This window comes from Ranitomeya variabilis, chromosome 2 (genome assembly GCF_051348905.1).
Source record: "Ranitomeya variabilis isolate aRanVar5 chromosome 2, aRanVar5.hap1, whole genome shotgun sequence".
Classification (NCBI taxonomy): domain Eukaryota; kingdom Metazoa; phylum Chordata; class Amphibia; order Anura; family Dendrobatidae; genus Ranitomeya; species Ranitomeya variabilis.
This window is the reverse complement of record NC_135233.1, coordinates 112,283,549-112,306,923: the sequence shown is the minus strand read 5'-3', so window position 1 is coordinate 112,306,923 and position 23,375 is coordinate 112,283,549. Positions and strand designations below refer to the sequence as shown.

At 43.7% G+C, this 23,375-nt stretch overlaps 1 long non-coding RNA gene across 1 annotated transcript in view; it reads left to right on the top strand.

Moving 5' to 3' along the window:
• Nucleotides 1-18,727, top strand: part of LOC143809160 (uncharacterized) — a 66,279-nt gene extending 47,552 nt beyond the window's left edge. The window contains exons 2-3 of the long non-coding RNA XR_013222108.1: nt 17,844-17,942; nt 18,531-18,727. This is a non-coding gene — a long non-coding RNA (uncharacterized LOC143809160). The remainder of the gene's footprint in view (nt 1-17,843; nt 17,943-18,530) is intronic.
• Nucleotides 18,728-23,375: the final 4,648 nt, after the last annotated feature.

Genomic DNA, 23,375 nt, shown 5'->3' with positions numbered 1-23,375 from the left:
TGATTTTTGTTTATGGAAGTATTTCTGTAGGCTTTGACAGACAAGATGCTAAGATCCTAAAATACAAGAAATGCCAGATTTAAGCTGTGTTATCTTTGTTCCTGAATAAATATTTATTCACTGTTGAACGACTGGACAATATAAGGATTAATCCTCTGCCAAAGGTTGTCTTGAAGACTTCCGGCGCTGTACTTCAAAAGTAGAAATCTACAGTCTACTTACACGGTCTCTCTCTCTCACAGCAAGGTACCCCTACTTGTCTGCTGTCTTCAGATATTTCTGCCACCTCTTTAATCCAGTTGTTGGCTTGCTACTTGTGTTTCTGGGTCATCTCCTTAACACACACACTCATATTACAGCCTGGCAATGTCGCCTTTTTCATTTCACTACACCCAAAACACTTACTACTAAACCAAGAACTAACTTCCCTTTAGTTTCTTTGCAACTCTTCCCACTATCTGGGCTGGTCAGCTTGTAACCTTTTCTTTCCCGACTGCCTAATCTTCACTTTCGAGAACAGTAGGATAGTACTAAACCACATGGATGTGCCAAACCAGTCTCAACATATCAAAAATTACATTGTACAAGTCTTCAAGGGTAGTCTAATATCTCACTCCTTTTCAATATCAAGGTGTAAGAAGGTTTGAGAAACTGTACAGCGCACTGTAATGTAATTGCAGAGGTGTTAAAGGGGACATGTCACCTCAGAAAACATTATATACCTGCAGATATAGGGTTAATCTGCAAGAACAAAACAATTTGAAAAATTGTCAGCTCACCAGTTTTCTGGGCATAATGGGTATGGAGTTTCATAGAAACCTATGATACAGTCAGGAACAATTACAAGAATTGTAATCTTTGCTTAAAACATAGCATTTAATTCAGCCATTAAAAGCAAAACTTTAAAACTATTGGCAATATACATGATAAAGAACCAATGGCCAGATCTACGCGTTTCGACTAAAGGTACCTTCACACTGACCAACTTTCCAACGATAACGATAGCGATCCGTGACGTTGCAGCGTCCTGGATAGCGATATCGTTCTGTTTGACACGCAGCAGCGATCTGGATCCCACTGTGATATCGCTGGTCGGAGCTAGAAGTCCAGAACTTTATTTGGTCGTCAGATCGGCATGTATCGTTGTGTTTGACAGCAAAAGCAAGGATGCCAGCAATGTTTTACAATGGTAACCAGGGTAAATATCGGGTTACTAAGCGCAGCGCCGCGCTTAGTAACCCGATGTTTACCCTGGTTACCATTGTAAAAGTAAAAAAAAAAACAGTACATACTCACCTTCTGATGTCTGTCACGTCCCCCGGCGTCCGCGCTGCTGCTCAGAGCTTCCTGCACTGAATGTGTCAGTGCCGGCCGTAAAGCAAAGCACAGCGGTGACGTCACCGCTCTGCTTTAGGGCCGGCGCTTACACAGTGCAGGGAAGCGGACGCCGGGGGACCCGACAGACACCGGAATGTAAATATGTAGTGTTTGGTTTTTTTTACATTTACACTGGTAACCAGGGTAAACATCGGGTTACTAAGCGCGGCCCTGCGCTTAGTAACCCGATGTTTACCCTGGTTACCCGGGGACCTCGGCATCGTTGGTCGCTGGAGAGCTGTCCAGCGTCCACACAGCGACGCTGCAGCGATCGGCATCGTTGTCTATATAGCTGCAGCGTCGCTTAATGTGACGGTACCTTAAGTGTCTCTCCTGTTCACTGACAATTAGGAATATAAGTATACCCAATGTAAATTAGATGGTCGTTTCTCAATACCATATGTTTAAATCAGTCAGCAGGTGTCATCACCCTGGGTACCCGGTCAAGTGGACCCCTGAGCAAATCGGCCAATGTGCCACAAATAATGCTTCATACAGTTCATTATGGCCCCAGAGATGCTCCATATAACAATGTGCCACATGTAATGCTCCATACAGTTCTTTATGGCCCCATAAGATGCTCCATATAACAATGTGCCATATATAATGCTCCATACAGTTCATTATGGCCCCATAAGATGCTCCATATAACAATGTGCCACATGTAATGCTCCATGCAGTTCTTTATGGCCCCATAGATGCCCCATATAATGTTCCATGCAGTTCTTATTGGCCCCATAGATGCCCCATATAATGCTCCATGCAGTTCTTTATGGCCCCATAGACCCCCCATATAATTCTCCATGCAGTTCATTATGGCCCCATAGATGCTTCATATAACAATGTGCCCCATATAATGCTGCTGCTGCAATAAAAAAAAATGACATACTTACTCACCTCTTGTCGCTGCCCGGTGCTCCTAAGCGTCCCGTCTCTCCGCACTGACTGTTCAGGCAGAGGGCGGAGCGCACACTAACACGTCATCGCGCCCTCTGACCAGAACAGTCACAGCAAGAGGACGGGGAAGATGGGGTGGCGGTGAAACAAGGGAAGGTGAATATGAAATACTCAGGTATATATATAAAAATAATCCGCGCTGAGTTCTCCAGTTTTGTGAACACTAAATACCTCCAAAAAACAATAAATATTTGCACCTTTTATATGACTTTAAAAAACTATTAAAAAATAAGTTTGTGCTGTGTTTTAAAATAGCTCCACCGTGGAGCACGACATTACCATAAGGAAATTCTGAGCAAGATAATAAATTGATTTTTTACCTGGTGCGGTATAGTCGATAATGTCCACAGTTCCCTTTAGTCGGTCTTTGTAATAGTCCAAATGTGGAAAAATGCGGCTTCGGTGGAGTTTTTTTTTCCTCTTTTGCTTTCACGTGAGCGGGCTCCAGGCAGTGCACCGGCCGGCGGCAAACAGCCCTATGCTCGCTCACTGCTAGTAGCAAGAAATACTCACCTGCTCCCCACACGGTCCCTGGCAGCTTTTCCCAGACAGATGGTCTCCGGGAGCCGGAAGCTTCTTCCTCTGTTCAGCGGTCACCGGTACCGCTTATTACAGTAAAGAATATGCGGCTACACCCGTATGGGAGTGGAGTCCATATTCATTACTTTAATGAGGGGTACCACGTGACTGCTGAATAGGGGAAGAAGCTGCCGTCGCCGGAGACCATGGGACATGCAGAGACAGCGCCAGAAGCGCCAGGAGCAGGTGAGTATGTGACCATCGTCGCTCCCCCTTACCAAACCGACCACCAAAGCCCCCCGCCGACCATGACTCAAGTATAAGCCGAGAGGGGCACTTTCAGCCCATTTTTTGGGGCTGAAAATCTAGGCTAATACTCGCGTATATACAGTACCTCACCTTGTTCCCGCAGGTCCTGTCTCTTCTGTATCTCTCTGTGAGGTCTCATGTCAGAGGGCACAATTATATCACTACTGTGCTGAGCAGTGCAGAGGGTCAGAAGATGTTGAAAGGACAGGACATATGGCCAGTGGGGAACAAGGAGAGGTGAGTATTTGATTATTTATTTATTTATGGAGCATTATATTGGGCTCATTCTCTATGGAGCATTAAAATGGGCTCATTCTGTTTGGGGCATTATATGGGACTTATTCTCAGTGGAGTAATATATGGGACCCATTCTCTATGGAGCATTAAATGGGGCTCATTCTCTATGTAGCATTTTATGGGGCCCATTCTGTGTGGAGCATTATATGGGGGCCATTCTATATGGAGCATTATATGGGGTCCATTATTCTGTATGCAGCAGTATATGGCACCCATTCTATATGGAGCCTATTGTACTGTATGGAGTAATATATCTGACTATTATATACTGTATGGAGCATTATATGTGGCTCATCATTCTGTATGAAGCATTATATGGGGCCCATTTCTATATGGATCATTAAATAGGGTCCATTATATTGTATGGAGCAATATATAGGGTCCATTATTCTACATGTAGCTTTATAAGGGATCCATTATTCAGTTTTGAGCATTATACAGTACAGACCAAAAGTTTGACACACTTTCTCATTTAAAGATTTTTCTGTATTTTCATGACTATGAAAACAGTAAATTCACACTGAAGGCATCAAAACTATGAATTAACACATGTGGAATTATATACTTAACAAAAAAGTGTGAAACAACTAAAAATATGTCTTATATTCTAGGTTCTTCAAAGTAGCCACCTTTTGCTTTGATGACTGCTTTGCACACTCTTGGCATTCTCTTGATGAGCTTCAAGAGGTAGTCACCGGAAAGGGTTTTCACTTCACAGGTGTGCCCTGTCAGGTTTAATAAGAGGGATTTTTTGCCTTATAAATGGGGTTGGGACCATCATTTGTGTTGAGCAGAAGTCTGATGGATACACAGCTGATAGTCCTACTGAATAGACTGTTAGAATTTGTATTATGGCAAGAAAAAAGCAGCTAAGTAAAGAAAAACGAATGGCCATCATTACTTTAAGAAATGAAGGTCAGTCAGTCTAAAAAATTGGGAAAACTTTGAAACTGTCCCCAAGCGCAGTTGCAAAACCATCAAGCACTACAGAGAAACTGGCTCACATGAGGAACGCCACAGGAAAGGAAGACCAAGAGTCACCTCTGCTTCTGAGGATAAGTTTATCAAAGTCACCAGCCTCAGAAATCGCAGGTTAACAGCAGCTCAGATTAGAGACCAGGTCAATGCCACACAGAGTTCTAGCAGCAGACACATCTCTAAAACAACTGTTAAGAGGAGACTTTGTGCAGCAGGCCTTCATTGTAAAATAGCTGCTAGGAAACCACTGCTAAGAACAGGCAACAAGCAGAAGAGACTTGTTTGGGCTAAAGAACACAAGTAATGGACATTAGACCAGTGGAAATCTGTGCTTTGGTCTGATGAGTCCAAATTTGAGATATTTGGTTCCAACCACTGTGTCTTTGTGCTGCGCAGAAAAGGTAAACGGATGGACTCTACATGCCTGGTTCACACCGTGAAGCATGGAGGAGGAGGTGTGATGTGTGGGGTGCTTTGCTGGTGACACTGTTGGGGATTTATTCAAAATTGAAGTCATACTGAACCAGCATGGCTACCACAGGATCTTGCAGCGGCTTGTTATTCCATCCGGTTTGAGTTTAGTTGGACCATCATTTATTTTTCAACAGGACAATGACCCCAAACATACCTCCAGGCTGTGTAAGGGCTATTTGACCAAGAAGGAGAGTGATGGGGTGCTTCACCAGACCTGAACCCAATCGAGATGGTTTGGGGTGAGCTGGATCGCTGAGTGAAGGCAAAAGGGCCAACAAATTCTAAGCATCTCTGGGAACTCCTTCAAGATTGTTGGAAGTGACTACCTCTTGAAGCTCATCAAGAGAATGCCAAGAGTGTGCAAAGCAGTCATCAAAGCAAAAGGTGGCTACTTTGAAGAACCTAGAATATAAGACATATTTTCAGTTGTTTCACACTTTTTTGTTAGGTTTATAATTCCACATGTGTTAATTCATAGTTTTGATGCCTTCAGTGTGAATTTACAATTTTCATAGTAATAAAAATACAGAAAAATCTTTAAATGAAAAGGTGTGTCCAAACTTTTGGTCTGTACTGTATAAGGGGTCCATCATTTTGTATGGAGGAATATATCGTATCTATTGTTCTGTATAGAGCGCACCATGGGGCCCATTGTTCTGTGTGGAGCAATATATGGGGCTCATTATACTATATGGAGCAATATATGGGGTCCATTATACTGTATGGAGGGGTCTGTGTTACCCATATTTCTGTATGGAAGAATATGTGGTGCCCATAAAACTGTATGGAGGACTATGTGGCGATCAATACTGTATCAATACTGTATGGAAAACTGTTGTGGTGCTAATACTGTATGGAAGACTATATTGTGCCCATAATACTGTATAAAGGAATGTGGTGCTCATAATACTGTATGGAGAACTATATGGTGCCCATAATACTGTATGGAGGACAATGTTGTGATCATAATACTGTGAGGAGGAATATGTGGTGCCCATAATACTGCATGGAGGACTATGTGGTGATCATAAGACTGTATGGAAGACTATATTGTGTGCATAATACAGTATAAAGGAGTATGTTGTGCTCATAATATTGTGTGGATGGGCTATGTGATGCCCAAATACTGTATGGAGGACTATGTGGTGCTCAATACTGTATGGAGGACTATGTGGTGCTCAATACTGTATGGAAAACTGTTGTGGTGCTGATACTGTATGGAGCACTATGTGGTCCCCATAACACTATATGGAAGAATATATTGTGCCCATAAAACTGTGTGGAGAACCATACTGTCTGGTCTAAAATGAAAAGTCTGCAGTCCCTCTAACTGCAGACATTTGAATCCCAGAAGCGCATGCATTGTGCGCTTTGAGCATTCGCCAGTTTCTGAGCTATTGTAGAATTTACAATAAATATCACTCATGCAATGTAAGAAGTAAGTGAAATCTTTGGCATTGTACTATCCCTATATTTCTCTGCGATATCTGTGCATCATGAATGGTGGTATGTGTTAAAGGGCCTCACTAACACTCTTTCGTTCAGGGCCCACAGAAACCTGGAGCCGGCCCTGAGTATAAAGGACTAAAAGACATAAAATCAATGTGTGGCTATGAAAATGAATAAAAATGAAAAAGAAAACTATAAGTAAATACTAGTGAATAAATTACAGTAGATTAATACTGCAAGATTAACTCCTGTCTAAGATTCAATCCCAGAGGCGATCTTGTTTCCAGCATAAAGATCCAGTATGATTCCCTGTTAATTAACTTACGCCTGTGATCTCCTCCGCACTGTGGTTTGTAAACTTTTTCTATACCTGAAAGACTAAATCTAATGAGGTCCCCCTTTTGAACTCTGGCAAAATGTTACCACCAAAGCTGATATAGCCTCCGGATTTACCGCATCGGAGAGATGACTCCTTATGTGGACTTTCCGGAGACCTGTAGTACAGCCTATGTATTGAATTTTGTAGATAGTACAATCTATAAGGTAAACCACATTGTGTGTATTACTATTAAAGGAATCATGAATGGGAAAATGTAGTTGTTTATGAGATGATGAAAATTTGTCAGGTATGTTTTTTTTTGCATAACTACATGCTTTGCATCACTTAACTCCGCATTTGATAAAGCCTTTTAAGTTTAGCCATGACCTCTGTCTGTTTGAATTATTAATAAAAAGGCTAGAGGATAAGAATGAACCCAATGTGGGTGCTTTCTTGGCAACAAAACGGAATTCATTCATTGGTGAGTGTTTTCTTAAAATGTTTATCCTGGTTGAGAATAGGTAAGTATTTTTTTTAATTATTGATATTATATTGTTGTAATATGGACTGTATTCAGTAGAAAAGGTAATTATAGAATTGGAATCATTTTTAATATTTCTTTTATCAATATTCAATAATATATTTTAATCTATATTGGACACAATAGCTTGTATCCAATATAGACTCTAACTGGTCTTTCACTGACTAGCTTAAACTACAGCAGTATGGCTGGACATCCAAATAAGACACCAGCAGGAAATACCAGGAGGTAGGAAGTATATAAAGCTGCACCCAAAAGGTGATAGGGCAGAAAAATTAGTAAACAAACATGCACACTTTTTTTTTTGTTTTAAGGATTGCCATATGAAAGAAAACAATTTCTTTAATATAGTCACTGTGTTTCCTATTACAATAACTGTGTTTAATCTATACAATGGTTGTATTATTGTGTATGTCTGCGAAAGAGATAAATACTGTGGGAGTCTCCTTTCCTTGCTTTGTCCACATGTTTTTAATTAGTGCACCTATGTATTGTATGTCTTTTTGGATATAAGGCTGACATTCTAGGTCTCTTTTATACCATGAGTAAGACCTGAACGGTCGAAATACGTCGGCTTCAGACCACTAGGGACCCCTTTGTCATCATGTCTTTTTCCAATTTTGATGCTAGATTTTTAAATTTATTATCAATAAAACATTGGACTTTTTACTGAAAGAGTTTCACGCTGGAGATTTCTTTTCCTGCATTTGCTACAGACAACACCCCTGATCAGGGTGTCTCCATGACAGGACTACAGAGGATCAATCAGAGACTGGTGAGCTGACTTTGTTCCCCCTTTTCCCTTTTTTCCTCCATATACATGTAACAATTTATGTGGCATATGTCATTGTTGGCAGAGAAACAAATCTGCTGAATCTTCCCTAGCAAGTAATTTAAAGGGAACCTGTCACCCCCAAAATGGAAGTTGTGCTAAGCCCACCAGCATCAGGGGCTTATCGACAGCATTCTGGAATGCTGTAGATAAGCCCCCTATGTATCCTGAAAGATAAGAAAAAGAGGTTAGATTATACTCCCCCAGGGGTGGTCCCGGTGCGGTGCGGTCCGATGGGTGTTGTGGTCCGGTCCGGGGCATCCCATCTTCTTACGCTGACGTCCTCTTCTTGTAGTCACGCTGACATGCGCGTTTCCTTTATCTTTGTTTGCCTTTAGCTTATATGGCATCGGACCTTCCTACTGCGCACACGCTAGTAAGCGCTCTCAATATCATACCTGAATTGCTTTCGCTGACATGTGCATTTAGCACTATAGGACGCTACTATGTGCCTGACTCATCGTATGCTATGGGGTAGGCCAAGGAGTTGATTCACTATAATGTCGCACGTCTGTGCTTTTATTGTCCATTAGTGCTTTGATGTGCACTGTATGTGCCTCTGTATGGTGGCACATTTGCACTGCACTTTATGTGATTTATGCTGACCTGTACAATGCTCTGCACTTTTTGTATTTCACATATTGAAGGGCAATGTCCCCTTTTTTACCAATGTTGTGAAATATTTCCAATTATGCACATGCTTTAAATATTCAATCCTGTGCACTTTGTTCAATGCTTGAATAAGGTTCGCTACACTGAACCGAAACATCGCCATCATGGGCTAAATAAAATAGCGCCTTATTCACTTATTCTATCTATCTGGAAGGCCTGCCAGGGCCGTGGGGTACTCGGTATCGGGGCCAGTCTTAAAGTTGATGTCACGGTGGCTGTTACCTGGTCCGTGGCCCTGGGCGCCCAATTAAAGGGGAAAGGTCTTTAAGGGATATTGTGAATAAAGTCTATTGTTCGTGACGCCACCTGTGGTTCTCGGTCAGTAGGGACGGACGCCACTTAAAGGGGTCCTCTGGGGTGATAGTAGGGCGGCTAGATGGTGAAGCAGGGTCCCCGGGGCTTCCCAAGTGTATGGCACAGAATATGTGGTGGATGATATAGTAAAGAACAAGGACACAGGTTTGCAGTCTTTACCTGGTTTACTGATACTGTTAAATAGTAATGTATTTTTATTCCGTGATCATTCTTATTTGCGGTTGAGTCTGCAGCGTTTCTTCCGCAATAATCCGCATGCATTGTGTATTCCTATATTTAACATTAGGGACGCATGTGTCTGCATTTGATTGCGTTTTGCCGCGTTTGACGACGCATGGGTCGTTTCGTTGTCTGTGGTTTGGCGCCGTAAACGCTACATGTAGTAATTTTAGAGGCGTCAATTTACCGCCTAGAAACGTATGCGGTTGTTAGCAGAAGAAATGTGGCAATATGTCTATATGAACGCATGCGGCCGCAAGCACATGCGTTTGCTTGCATTCATGAACGCATGCGTTGCACCATAGAAAAACATGTCTAGACACTGATTAGCCACCCCCCACATACAAGGTGATAAAGGGAGAGAGTGGACAGTTGCAGGTCACTACACAGCAGTCAGAGAAGCAGAGCAGACAGACAAAAGCACCTTGGAGGAAACAAGAGTCTGAACAATGTGAGTATATCCTAGCCAATGCCTTTATTTTCTATTTTCTGTCTCTACATGTTCTAATTTCTGCCATTTCTTTCTTTCTACATGCATCAGAATGTCTTCTTCTGATGAGGAGCAACGTCCTGGGCCTTCTGAAGCCGAACAGGTCAGTGAAGTAAGTACTCACCCCCTCAGATTGGTAAGTATTCACTGTCACATCTACACATATGACAGTTTTTTTTTTCCTTTTTTTAGAGCACTTCTTCCACTGCGGCAGAGGCTGAGCAGGAGCAGTGGGGTCACGGTCGAGTGTCAAGGCGGCAGCGTGTATGTATACAAGGCTGACTGTTTACTGTATCCTCACTTTAGTATTCTTGAATCTTCCTTTCTTTACTTTCCTCTTTCTTTACATTTTTCTTCTGGACTCCTTTTTTATCTTGACTTTCCTTATTCATGCCATTTTTCAGCCTCTCTTTTCTTTCCTTTCCTTATGTTAATATATACAATATTTAATGTCTTCATTTATGTTTTAGGTTCCAGAACGGCATGAGGACCTCATTGACAACGATATCCTCATCTCCCTGGTCCATGAGCGAGTCTCATTGTGGGACACCCAGGTTCCACAGCACTCGGACAACGTGACGATCCGGCGCCTATGGAATGAGGTGGCCAAAGCGATGTGGGATGGCTAGGACAACGCCCCGACTCGGGTCCGAACTGCATTTTGTAAGTATTGCAATGCAGTGTGAAGCAGCAGAGACCTTGGCCGTGCTCACACAAATGTGTGTGATGAGAGAAACTCTCAGGAGTTTCTCTCATCACACACAGTTGTGTGATCTCGGCCAAAAGTCCATTGTCTAACCATTATGATTTGTTTTTTCAACAGTGCTCAAAGTCAAAACACGTTGGCGTTCGATGAAGGATCGCTTCAACAAGGACCTGCATCAAGAGAGCCGTGTTCCCAGTGGTTCTGGAGCAAGGATCCGAAAGTATAAATACCATCGCATTCTGGCATTTTTAAGACCGATCCTTGCCCAGAGAACGTAACATAAGTATTTCTCCCGTGCATTAGGTTGTGTTGTATTGCCATAATCTGTATGTTTCTATTTAACAGGAGTTGGCGTTTATTCAGTTTTTGGTATTAATTTTTTTTTCCTTTGTTCACAGCACATGGAGCAGCACTGTTGACGCAGGTTCTGGAGCGGTCCTTCATCAGACAGCCACGGACCCATCCCAGCCATCCAGCAGCGCTGCAACAAGTGGGCCTGCCACACTAACTGGAGACCAGGAAGCTGGTCCATCAGGTGTTCCCCTTTCCCAGTCCTCTGCCTCTGCCTTTTTTTGGGGGCTCCTCCCGGCAGTGGCAGAGGGCATCGGACAGGTCACTCATGCCCGAATTTTTGCACTTGAGCTCGGTTTTTCACGATGGACTCAAGGCTTTGGGTGACCGACTGTACACTGCCATTAGCCATATGAATACATGTATCCAGGAGGTCACCAAAAGCCTTGACCAAGTAAAAGCTGACCTCCAGAGGCCAGCACATAATTTTTTTAACCAAATTGAACAGGGCATGTTGGAACACCTTACTCCTGATCTCCAGCTTAGTGTCATGCAGGCCTGCAATCCTGCTTATGTGCAGGCTATGCAGCAGAGTCGGTATTTTCAGCAGACAGTGGCGGCATATCCACCTGTGCCAACACTGTCATGATTGACCTCAATGCCGACCTCTGCTGCATACCACTGCACGGCCACCTCCATTCCTAGCACTGCCAGACACCAGTACAGCACCACCACCATGCCGAGTGCTGTTGGACAGCCCACCGCCACCACCATGACAACCGCTGCTCCTACTTGGACCTCCTCCACTGCCACCACCATGCAGCAGCAGCCCCCAGATCAGGACAGGTTGGCCACCATCACCAGGTCCCAGCTGCAGCAGAAGCAGCACCCGGATCCTGGCATGCTTTTCAGCACCAGCATGCAGCAGCACCCGGATCCTGGCATGCTTTTCAGCACCAGCATGCAGCAGTAGCACCCGGACCCTGGAATGGCTTTCACCACCACCAGGATGCAGCAGCAGCACCTGGACCCTGGCATGGCCTACCCCACCACCACAACCATGCAGCGGCACACGGACCCTGACAGGTCGGCCACCACAACCAGGCCGCAAGAAATGAGTCCGCCAAGGCTCCCCAGACCGCAGCGTCGATTCCAAAAAGGGAAAAAAAGACAGCGGACTATTTCAATTCCTCCCCCTCACCTCCCAATGAGTCTGTAATGTCAGGTTTGTCTCACCCTTCCAGTGTGTCTCAGCCCTCTCATGCGTCGAGCCCCATCCCCGATCTGCCAGACCCCAGTAACTTAATTGCCCCTTCGCCTGCCACCCCTGCGTCGTCCACAGTCAGTCAAGCTTCACAGCTACATACCCCCCGTTTTCAGCACTCTATCCCAAGCCGGCGCAGTTAATTTTTCTTTTAAAAATAAATAATAATGTTTTTTGCCCCCAAAAAGGTTTGGTTCATTGTGCATTTCGCCGCCAGCAACACACACCGTGTGCCAAATAAAAAACTGCGCCGCGCACTTTATTTTTTGGCCCACTTCATAGCTCCAGTAGTTAGCAAGTACAACGCTGCAGTTTTGTGTGTCTTTAGTATAGAGATATGAGGTGGGCCAAAAAAATTATACTTGTATTTTATCCTTAATCTCTTCCTTCTGCTTAGTCTGTGACTAGTGTTGCAGACTGAAGAGAAAATGGCGGCAATACAATGCAGAACTATACTCAACAGGTCATGTGTCCAAAAACTCATTAGTTAGGACACCTGACCTGGTGAGTAGAGAAGTGCATTGTATAACCTCCTTTTTCTCTTCAGTGTACATAATCTATTTCACACAAAGTGAAGGGACAATGGCGGTCATACAAGGCATATGTATGCTCACCTGGACATGTGTCAGAAATAGTGAATTCATGAGGCTGTTATATGTGCATCATGAATTCATTACTTCTGACACCTGACTTGATGAGTATAGATCTGTTTTGTATTACAGCCATTGTCTCTTCAGTCTGCGTCCAAAGGATACTGCAGAACAGCATCAGGACGCAATGACGTCAACAAGCTTGCCACTAAAACAACATGGCTGCTGTCACACTAGCAGTATGTGGTCAGTATTTTACATCAGTATTTGTAAGCCTAAACCAGGAGTGGAACAATTAGAGGAAAAGTATAATATTAACATATTTAGCACCTCAGCATTTATCACCCACTCCCGGTTTGGGCTTACAAATACTGATATAAAATACTGAACAAATACTGCTGGTGTGAGGGCAGCCTTGGTTTGTAGAGGAAATACATAGGAGACACGGTCAAGATACCAAAAAATAAAGTTTATTAACAAATGTTAGTAACATTTAAGAAAATAACTGGTACAGACAAAATCCCCACAGAACATTTACACAACATTGTCCTGCCATGACACACGTCCAATATCTGATTCAAAAAAGGCAGCAAATTGGTTCCGCATGTGGCCAACTTCAGCAGTTGACCGCAGCGGGTGATACTGGTAATCAGGCAATGGGTGTGCAACTGGTTCATCCAGTTCAATGTTGGGTCGCTCCTTAGCCATTATGTAATTGTGCAGAACCACACAGGCTTTGACCACCTCGTCGACTGTCTCCATTTTTAGATTAATGGCTGATGCAAGAATGCGCCATTTTGAGACTAGAATACCAAAGGTACACTCTACTGTTCTTCGGGCCCTGGTCAGTCTGTAGTTAAAGATCCTTTTAGTGTGGTTCAAGTCCCGACTGGAATATGGCTTCAGTAGGTTTTCATACATCTGAAAGGCCTCATCCCCAACCATATCAAATGGCATCGGTGGACCTTGAGTGTTGGGGAGAGGTTGTGGCTGTGAAAAATTAAAATTTTGCCATACAAACGGCGGCACATATCTGAGTTTTTAAAAGTCTGGGAATCGTTGCCACGACCAAAAGCTCCAATGTCCACAGCGATGAAGCGACAGTCCGCATCGGCTATTGCCATAAGCACAACAGAAAAATATTTTTTATAATTGAAGTACTCCGATCCTGTTCTGGCTGGTTTGATAATGCAGATGTACTTTGCATCCACCGCTCCCAAACAGTTGGGGAAATCACACACACTCCAGAATTTTTCAGCAATTGCCATCCACATGTCCACGGTGGGTAGGGGTATAAGCTCATCACAGAGAACATTCCACAAAGCCCAGCAGGTGTCCGCAACTATTCCAGACAGGGTGGAAATTCCAAGCCGGTATTGGAAGTGGAGGGATGATAAACTCTCTCCGGTTGCCAGAAATCTGGAAGAAGAAAAAAAGAAAAAATTACAATCAATTCTATTTATGGTGTTGTTATGCTAAAGACATAAAGGAAAATACAAAAAAACACATATCAGAACACCCAAAATTAGCACTGGCATTTGTTTAGATTTGTTACGTACCTTAATGTAACCAGCAGACGTTCCTCTGGGGGAATCGCTCTACGGAGCTGGGTGTCCTATCTCCATATGGCTCCTTGGACATGAGCAAGCAAATCCCGGAACAAGTCTTGCAACATCCTTGTATATTCCAGGAATTTGTCCAGGTTGGCATTAAGCTCACCATACAGCGGGTGATAGGCTCCATGGCTCTCACGTAGTTCGATAATGGGGTGCCTCCAAAAACGCCTACGCCGTCTCCTTCTCAATCTTTCGCGATTTCTGTCTTGCTCCCAAGCAAACGCACAGGCAAGAAACAGCTTGATGCTTAAATCCAGGTTGAAATAAAAGCTCTCCATGCGAAGATCTATCATGACACAGGATACAGTAGCATACTGTTTAGATTTCAGCAGTCCTAGGGTCTATATATAGAGATCCCATAATACACGCCCTCTGTAGTCACATTGGCGGTGTCTGGTTATCTAGATTTTTCTCCTGTAAAATTTTTCACTATGCGTACCAGAAAAGCAAAAGCATGACAAAACGCATGGAAAAGCGTGCAAACGCGGCTTTTTTTAACCGCATGCATCTTAAAAACGCCGCGTTTGTACGTGTTTCTATGCATTTTTTTCCTTGACTTGCGGATGCGGATTAAACACTGCGGATTCTAACGCAAATGCGAAACTAGCCTAAGAACAATGTGAACAGGATTTCTTGCAGAAATTTCCTGCGCAAAACAGGACATTTTCTGCAAGAAATGCGTTTTTATTGCGTTTTTACCGTAATTTTACCGCGTTTTACCGTGTATTTGGTGCATTTTTGGTGTTTTTTTTGCGGATTTTTCCGGAGGTTCCCAATGCAATAGTATAGTGGGAAATCTGCAAAAAATTCACAAAATTAATGAACATGCTGCGTTTTTTACCGCAATGCGTTTTTTTCGCGGAAAAAAACACATCATGTGCACAAAAATTGCAGAATGCATTCTAAATGATGGGATGCATAATGTATGCATTTTTTCACATTTTTATAGCAAAAAAATGCAAAAAATCTGATACGTGTGCACACAGCCTGAAGGTACAGGACACAGGGTTTTGTAGAAGAAAAGGTTTTATTTAGTTAAGCATTTAAGCCATGGAGATGAGATGATGCCATTTAATGTGTTGGAGAGGCAGTTTAGCTTAGAGGGGTTTTCTCCCAAACCAAGTTATTTTTAAAATTGATTTTAAGCAATAGATCTTGATGATAATGTGTGTAAAAGTGTAAAGCGCTGTGGAATATGTTAGTGCTATATAAAAATAAAGATTATTATTATTATTATCTTGGAATAATAATAAGTTCTACAATTGGATGTGTTTTTAGAAATTGTCCCTGTGTTGAGATAATCTTAGAAATGTGCCCCTGCTGTGTACTGTGTAATGACCGTGCAGGAACATGGTCTGATCACACCACAGCTCCTGGGCAGGGGAGGAAGCAAAAAAGTATACAGACAGTACAGCACAGGATCACAGCTGATTCTTTTTGTGAGATAAAGCATTTCCCTGCCTGCTTTTTAAAAAATGTTTTACCTCAAAGAAAGAATTTACAGTCCTATATGGAGCACCCCCATGGGGCCGTGGGGTACTCAGTACCGGGTACTTCGGTTCACGGGGGGATGTCACGGTGGCTGACCCGGTCCGTGGCCCTTTGGACGTCCTTAAAGGGGATAATGTTCATGACGCCACCTGTGGTATTCGGTCAGGGTGACCGACGCTACTTTAAGGGGTCCGCTGGGGTGATGTATTGATATAGTTGAAGAACAGTTTGGGATTAGTTTTACTCTCCTTAGCAATGTGCTTCTCTGTTTCCTTTTTGGCAGCTTTAATTAGTTTTTTAGATAAAGTATTTTTCTCCCTATAGTTTTTTAGAGCTTCAATGGTGCCATCCTGCTTTAGTAGTGCAAATGCTTTCTTTTTACTGTTAATTGCCTGTCTTACTTCTTTGTTTAGCCACATTGGGTTTTTCCTATTTCTAGTCCTTTTATTCCCACAAGGTATAAACCGCTTACAGTGCCTATTTAGGATGTTCATAAACATTTTCCATTTATTATCTGTATTCTTATTTCTGAGGATATTGTCCCAGTCTACCAGATTAAGGGCATCTCTAAGCTGGTCAAACTTTGCCTTCCTAAAGTTCAGTGTTTTTGTGACTCCCTGACAAGTCCCCCTAGTGAAAGACAGGTGAAACAGTACAATATTGTGGTCGCTATTTCCTAGATGCCCGACCACCTGCAGATTTGTTATTCTGTCAGGTCTATTAGATAGTATTAGGTCTAAAAGTGCTGCTCCTCTGGTTGGATTCTGCACCAATTGTGAAAGATAATTTTTCTTGGTTATTAGCAGAAACCTGTTGCCTTTATGGGTTTCACAGGTTTCTGTTTCCCAGTTAATATCCGGGTAGTTAAAGTCCCCCATAACCAGGACCTCATTATGGGTTGCAGCTTCATCTATCTGCTTTAGAAGTAGACTTTCCATGATTTCTGTTATATTTGGGGGTTTGTAACAGACCCCAATGAGAATTTTGTTACCATTTTTCCCTCCATGAATTTCGACCCATATGGACTCGACATCCTCATTCCCTTCGCTAATATCCTCCCTTAAAGTGGACTTTAGACAAGACTCCTCCTCCTCTCCGATTTTTACGATCCTTTCTAAACAGACTGTAACCCTGTAAGTTTAACTGCCCAGTCATAGCTTTCATCTAACCATGTCTCGGTTATTCCCACTATGTCAAAGTTACCTGTAGATATTTCTGCTTCTAGTTCTTCCATCTTGTTTATCAGGCTTCTGGCGTTTGCGAGCATGCAGTTTAGAGGATTTTGTTTTGTTCCAATCTCCTCGCTGTGGATTGTTTTAGAAATGTTCTTACCTCCCTTCTGAGTATGTTTTCCTGGGTCTTCTTTGTTCGAGTCTAATGTTTTTCTTCCCGTCCCCTCTTCTTCTAGTTTAACGCCCTCCTGATGAGTGTAGCGAGTCTTCTGGCGAATGTGTGTTTCCCAGGTTTGTTGAGGTGTAGTCTGTCTCTGGCGAGGAGTCCATCGTACAAGTCATTCACACCGTGGTCCAGGAATCCGAATCCTTGTTGTCTGCACCATCGTCTTAGCGAGTTGTTCGCATCAAGGATCCTGTTCCATCTCCTGGTGCCATGCCCGTCTACTGGAAGAATAGAAGAAAAAACTACCTATGTATCCAGTTCCTTTACTTTCTTCCCCAACTCTTCAAAGTCCTTGCAGATTGTCGGTAAGTCCTTCCTTGCCGTGTCATTGGTGCCAACATGTATCAGAAGAAATGGGTGGACGTCCTTGGAGCTGAAGAGCTTTGGTATCCTATCGGTCACATCCTTGATCATCGCACCTGGAAGGCAGCATACTTCTCTTGCGGTTATGTCCGGTCTGCAGATGGCTGCTTCTGTGCCTCTCAGTAGTGAGTCTCCCACCACCACCACTCTTCGTTGCTTCTTGGCTGTACTTTTTGCTGTCACTTGTTGCTGTGTACCCTTTTCTTTTTTGCTTGCTGGTAGTGCTTCATCCTTCCACTTCCACTATTGTCAGCAATCTATAATAAGTGATTTTTAAACTATTGAGAATCTTGAGTCTCTAATTTAGTCTCTTATTGAGTTTTATCACTTAAAGCTTAAATGTTTTTATATATTTTGCCTTTTTTTTACCATGTAGGGAGACAATCAGTTTACGTCTTCATCACAAGCAGCTAACAGCAAACATTCAGAATCCACCTCTTCTGATTGCCCCAAGCTTCCAACATGTATTTTCCAGGTAAATATTTCTGTTTTTCCTCTATTTATATATGTTCTTCATGTCAATACTAAATCATTGTAAGTAACAATCATTCTTGCTTTCAAGAAGTGAAACGACGAGGACATGATAATGTAAGCAAGGTGTAATAAGAGAAGAAATGCAATATAGTTTTTATTATTGGATTTATTTTCAACAATTATTATTTTTTCTTGCTGTGCAATTATTTAAATCTGGGTTGAGAAAGGAAGTAATCGATGAAAGTTATCAGCCTACTGCTGCGGAAGAATCGCCAACACACAATCTGACGGGCGAGATAAGTCCCTCAAACATTACATGCCGTATAGATCTATTATGAGTACACTCACCATAGTCGTATGGTTCATATTGCATTTTTCTAACATTACACTAATATTGGCAACTTCCTATTTTCAATTTCCAAATTGGCCTTTTTTGTAGACAATATATAATGCAATATTTCATGTCTATTTCAACGTCAGCTGATGACCAAAAATATAATGTTGAAGTTGTCTTTGCTTAGTTTGTTTCATTTGATAACCAGTACATATCGTCAAGTTTTTTAAAAACATGTCTTTTAATTCTTTTCAGGTTAATGAGAAAGGCGACTTATCGCTTCTATACAAGCATGACACATCTTGGAAGAAAAAGGTGAATAATACCTGCACTGAACTGCGCTGAGAACATGATCAGATGCAGTTTCCAAGACCTGGAGAATCTCTACATGTGTTTTTGTTCAGAGCTGCCCAGCAATGGATATGGCGTTGGACATTTGAACATTAATAGTCAAAACTTGTTGTTCAAATTTTTCTGTTAGATATAAATATGATTAAAAATAAATAAATAAATTCTCTCTAGTTTTGGACTTTTGTTCTGTAAAACGATGACTGTTGCAAAACATTTTACAATCAATGTTGTCTACTTGTATTATTCAGCCATCATCTGCCTCGAACAATCAAGAGGAGAGGACCTATGTCCGTGGCTGTTAAACTGTTAAATGCCACTGCCAGCATTTAATGTGCACCGACAGGGGGGCTCACCATTCTATGCATCCATTGGCGCCCCAGGGAAGTGATTACCAATATGACCGGGAGTCTGATGACCCCGGTGCCTGTCATGATGGTACTACTGTGAAAACCAGTCTGTGGCTGGCGTCCATGGGAGACCATAATTTTTGCTATATATGGAATCCTGTGGCTTTGCTGTGCATAGCACAAGTGATCAGATGATTGCAAGTTTGGTAGCACACACAAAATATGGTGGCCTGGTCCTGTTTTGGAACAACTAGGGAGGCCCACACACTTTTGGACTTTCGTATTATCCCCAGCTGCAATATTTCTTCTATTTCCCACTGGATATCTGCCTTTACCTGCAAACAAAACCGGAATGCTGACTGTCTGACGGTGGGGTGATCGACTGTGGTTACATGATGAACGGCCAGTGACGTCCTTCCTGGCTTTATTGTGAATACATCTAGACAGCATCTTCAAGAGGTTGTGCATCCTGGGTAAATATGATAGAACCTTTCAATATTCGGTTCAGTTTGGATACGCAAACGCACCGATGTTCAGTTCGGATTGGCGAACGTACCCAATGTTCAGCAAACACTTTCGTCGAACAGTTCAGCGAACATATCCAAACCAAATTGAATTCAATGAGAGGCAAAAACCAAAAAACTGCCAAAACAGCTTAAATTAGGGGCAGACAACAGGAAATATGGCATCAATTGAACATGAGTACAAATGGTATTATTTTAAAGCATGAGTGCATGTGACAGGGCTTGGACCAGCATTGTTAGCTTAAACATTCATCAGTAACAGGTGGAGGAGTGACAGCTGTAGGCCTGGTGCTCGGAGAGCCTTGCTAGGAAAAGAGACATCAATTGACCCACAGGAGAAATTTGATAATGGCACTGTAGACATGGGCCATGCATGAGGTATCAGGGTCTGTGTAACAAGGTGGCGCAGGGGGGTAGTTATGGCCAAGTCACTTAGACACAGTCCACAGACAGATGGTCAGTGAACACCCCCCGGCCCTGTTGTGAATTCTGCTTTTGGGTTCCCTCCGGTGGTAGTAGGTGGTAATGCAGTTGTCCCTGGGTTGCAGTCCTGGTCAGGTGTGTCTGCTGATTGCAGTTCTGACTGGGGTATTTAGGTGTGCAGGATTCATTAGTCCTTGCCAGTTGTCAATTGTTGCTGGGAGGTGTTGGACCTCTGCCTGGTTCCTCCTGTCATTCTGCCAAATCAGCAAAGATAAGTGTCTGTTTTTTTTTTTCCTGTGGCACACATGCTGTGTGCTTCACAATTCAGTGCTATTCTTTGTGTTTTCTTGTCCAGCTTAGATTGTGTCAGTATTTTCTCAGTCCAAATGTAAAGAAGGGGGACAGCACCACAGCAGTTGTGAAAAAAGAACCACTTGTTTATTCCACCTCTTGCAACGTTTCGGTCCTTTAGACCTTTGTCAGTATTTTCTCAGTCTTGCTGGATTCTCTGGAGTGGCAGATATACATTCCATGTCTTTAGTTAGATTGTAGAACTTTTTGTATTATCTGTTGTGGATATTTTTGGAAGGGTTTTAATACTGACCGCCTAGTAATCTGTCCTATCCTTTCCTATTTAGCTAGAGTGGCCTCTCTTGCTAAATCCTGTTTTCTACCTGCGTGTGTCTATTCTTCTCTTACTCACAGACATTATTCGTGGGGGGCTGCCTATCCTTTGGGGGTCTGCTCTGAGGCAAGATATCATTCCTATTTCCATCTATAGGGGTATTTAGTCCTCCGGCTGTGTCGAGGTGTCTAGGGTTTGTTAGGCACACCCCACGGCTACTTCTAGTTGCGGTGTTAGTTCCGGATTTGCGGTCAGTACAGGTTCCACCGACTCCAGAGAAAGTTTTCATGCGGCTACAAGGTCACCGGATCATAACACGGCCCCTTGAACATAAAATAGACAGGACGAACACAGCTCCTTCCCATGGGTTACCTTTTCTTTCCAGCCACTGTAGTCTGGCAATCAAAATTCAGGGTCACCACTATGATCCAACAGGGATAACTTTATATTATGCTTTGAAGTAATAAAGAAGTAAAGCAGGGAGTAGAAAAGAAGATACAACACTGGCTTCCTGCTCTTTCCTTGACACTATCCACAGCAGTACACACAACAGTCACGGTAGCCGAGATAAGGCAATCAGTCCACTCACTGGAATCTGGACACTTATAATCCCTTCAGCTGGGGCCCATCCAAAGTCCTGGGGCCGATGTTGTGATCCTTTGTCCGGGGCAGCAGATTCCCTCCCTCTTGGGAGTCTGGCAATGCCCCATTGTGTCCTTTGGCAGCAGATCCTCTCCCCGCTGGCAGTCTGGCAATGCCCCGGCTGCAGCCACACATCTGCTCAGGTCTGACGTGCCTGAGCTTCTGACCAGGAGCAGCAGCTTCCTGATGCCTTTTCTGCTGCTGGCTCAGCCCATCTATTTAACTATTGACTGTCCCTAACTCTACAACAGTATCTATAACACAGTGCACAACAAGTACATATAGGGGCATTACCGACCCAGCAAAACATCACAGGGTAAACACAGCACAGCATATTATAATAGGAAATCAACACAATAGGACCACATGACACATTCAGTGCAATAAAGATATAGAACACAATAGGATAACACATACAATGTGCAAACAGGGCCGCATGGGCTCCGCATAAGGGAGGGGCAAACGAGGTTCTCCGCCACCTCCTTACATCTGGACCAGCATTTACAGCTTTGAATTTAAGTTTAAATGTAGACTAGGTGGGTGATGGACCGATGTAAGCCTGCTGTGATGGAAGCCCTGATACCTCATGCAACAGCTAAAACTGTTTTTTGCTCAGCCACACTCAGGTGGCACAAATATCAGCTTGATAGACAACTAATGTTAGAAATATTTAGGGATAGTAACATAGGTATTTGACAGATCAATTCACGCACAGTAGAAATTTTGGAATGGCACAGCAGCAGTTAGCCATCAGCCACACATGAGATACCAGGGTCTTGACCAGCATATTTAAGTTTAAAGATGAGATGGGTGATGGACTAGTGTAAGACTGCTGTGCTGGGAGCCCTGATACCTCATGCAACAGCTCAAACTAGTTTTTATTCAGCCATACTTGCAGCACCCCAGAGTCCTGGTTGTTGCAGTACTGTGGCTCCGCCACTATGGGGAGCTGTGGTACGTCTGATTGCACTAAAGGAGTTTCTCTGACCAGGTACACTCACACCACACTTCACACTCCGGCCACCAGGGGGGGTGGTCCTATCTAGTAGGCCACTCCTCACAACTCTGGTAAAACTGGGGGTTGGACAGGAAGACAGGGAGAAGTAGCTGGGAAGAGCTAGGGAGAGGACCTGTCAGGGATGGGATCCTGGCAGACTCCTCAGAGCAGAACTAACCAGTAAACAACGGGAATACAGAAAAGGAGAAATACCAGAAGGGGTCCTGCTGTTAGACCGAGGCAACATCCTTCTGAGGCGCAAATAGTCGGTGGCCGGAACGCCGAGCAAGTAAGAGACTTTAAGTACATTGCAAACCACGGCCGGACAGCTAACTACAGGTTGGCTGTCTCACTTAACACCTAAGCAGACAACGGAGGCAGCTGTGGGAGAGGGGCGACTCTAGGGTCCCGGAAGAACTCCAGGCCTACCCCGTCATACGGGTGCGTCCTACCATATCATCTGGAGGACGGAGAAAGAACAGTAGAGACAGAAAGAAACAGTTGTGAGGACTATCCCGGGAGCTCAGCAGGGAAGAACTACAACACACAGCGCTAGAAGGTAGATACTGATTCCCACCTGTAAGGAGGAACTCCTGATGTGTCGTTGGACCGGCCGGTCTCTGAAAACCCAGTTAACAGCGCTCTGGACTGAGGTCTCCAACATCTTCAGTAAAGAGGTAAAGAGACTGCAACCTGGTGTCCTCATTATTTACCGCGACCTGCACCGTTACAACACCACTTATTGCACCGGACGTCCCCCACTGACAGACAGGGCCACGGACCGGGTCTAGCCACTGTGACAACCCCAGGACTGAGACCTAGAGGCCCGGCTCCGGGTACCCCTCGGCCCTGCGGCGGTGTGGGGGCGCTCCAAATTTGGCGTCACGAACAGGATCTACTTAAGCCTGAAGAATCAGGTCATGTGTGCCTTGGAACTGTGATTTATCGTGCTTGGACTGTACTTTATTGAGAGAACTGTGTGCTACTGTTTGCCGCGGAGAGTTACCGCCAAAATTCGCCATTGCCGCGCGCGGAGGGAGGCGCCCTAGCTACGTGGGCGGGATCAGCCAAAAGAAGCGCGGAACGGAAAGCGCGGTAAGGCGCCAATCCCGGAAGAGGAACTCCGACCCCCAGCAGGTTAGTGGGAGGAAGGGACAGCGATGTCTGAGTCGGGAGGAGAGGAGGTGGCGG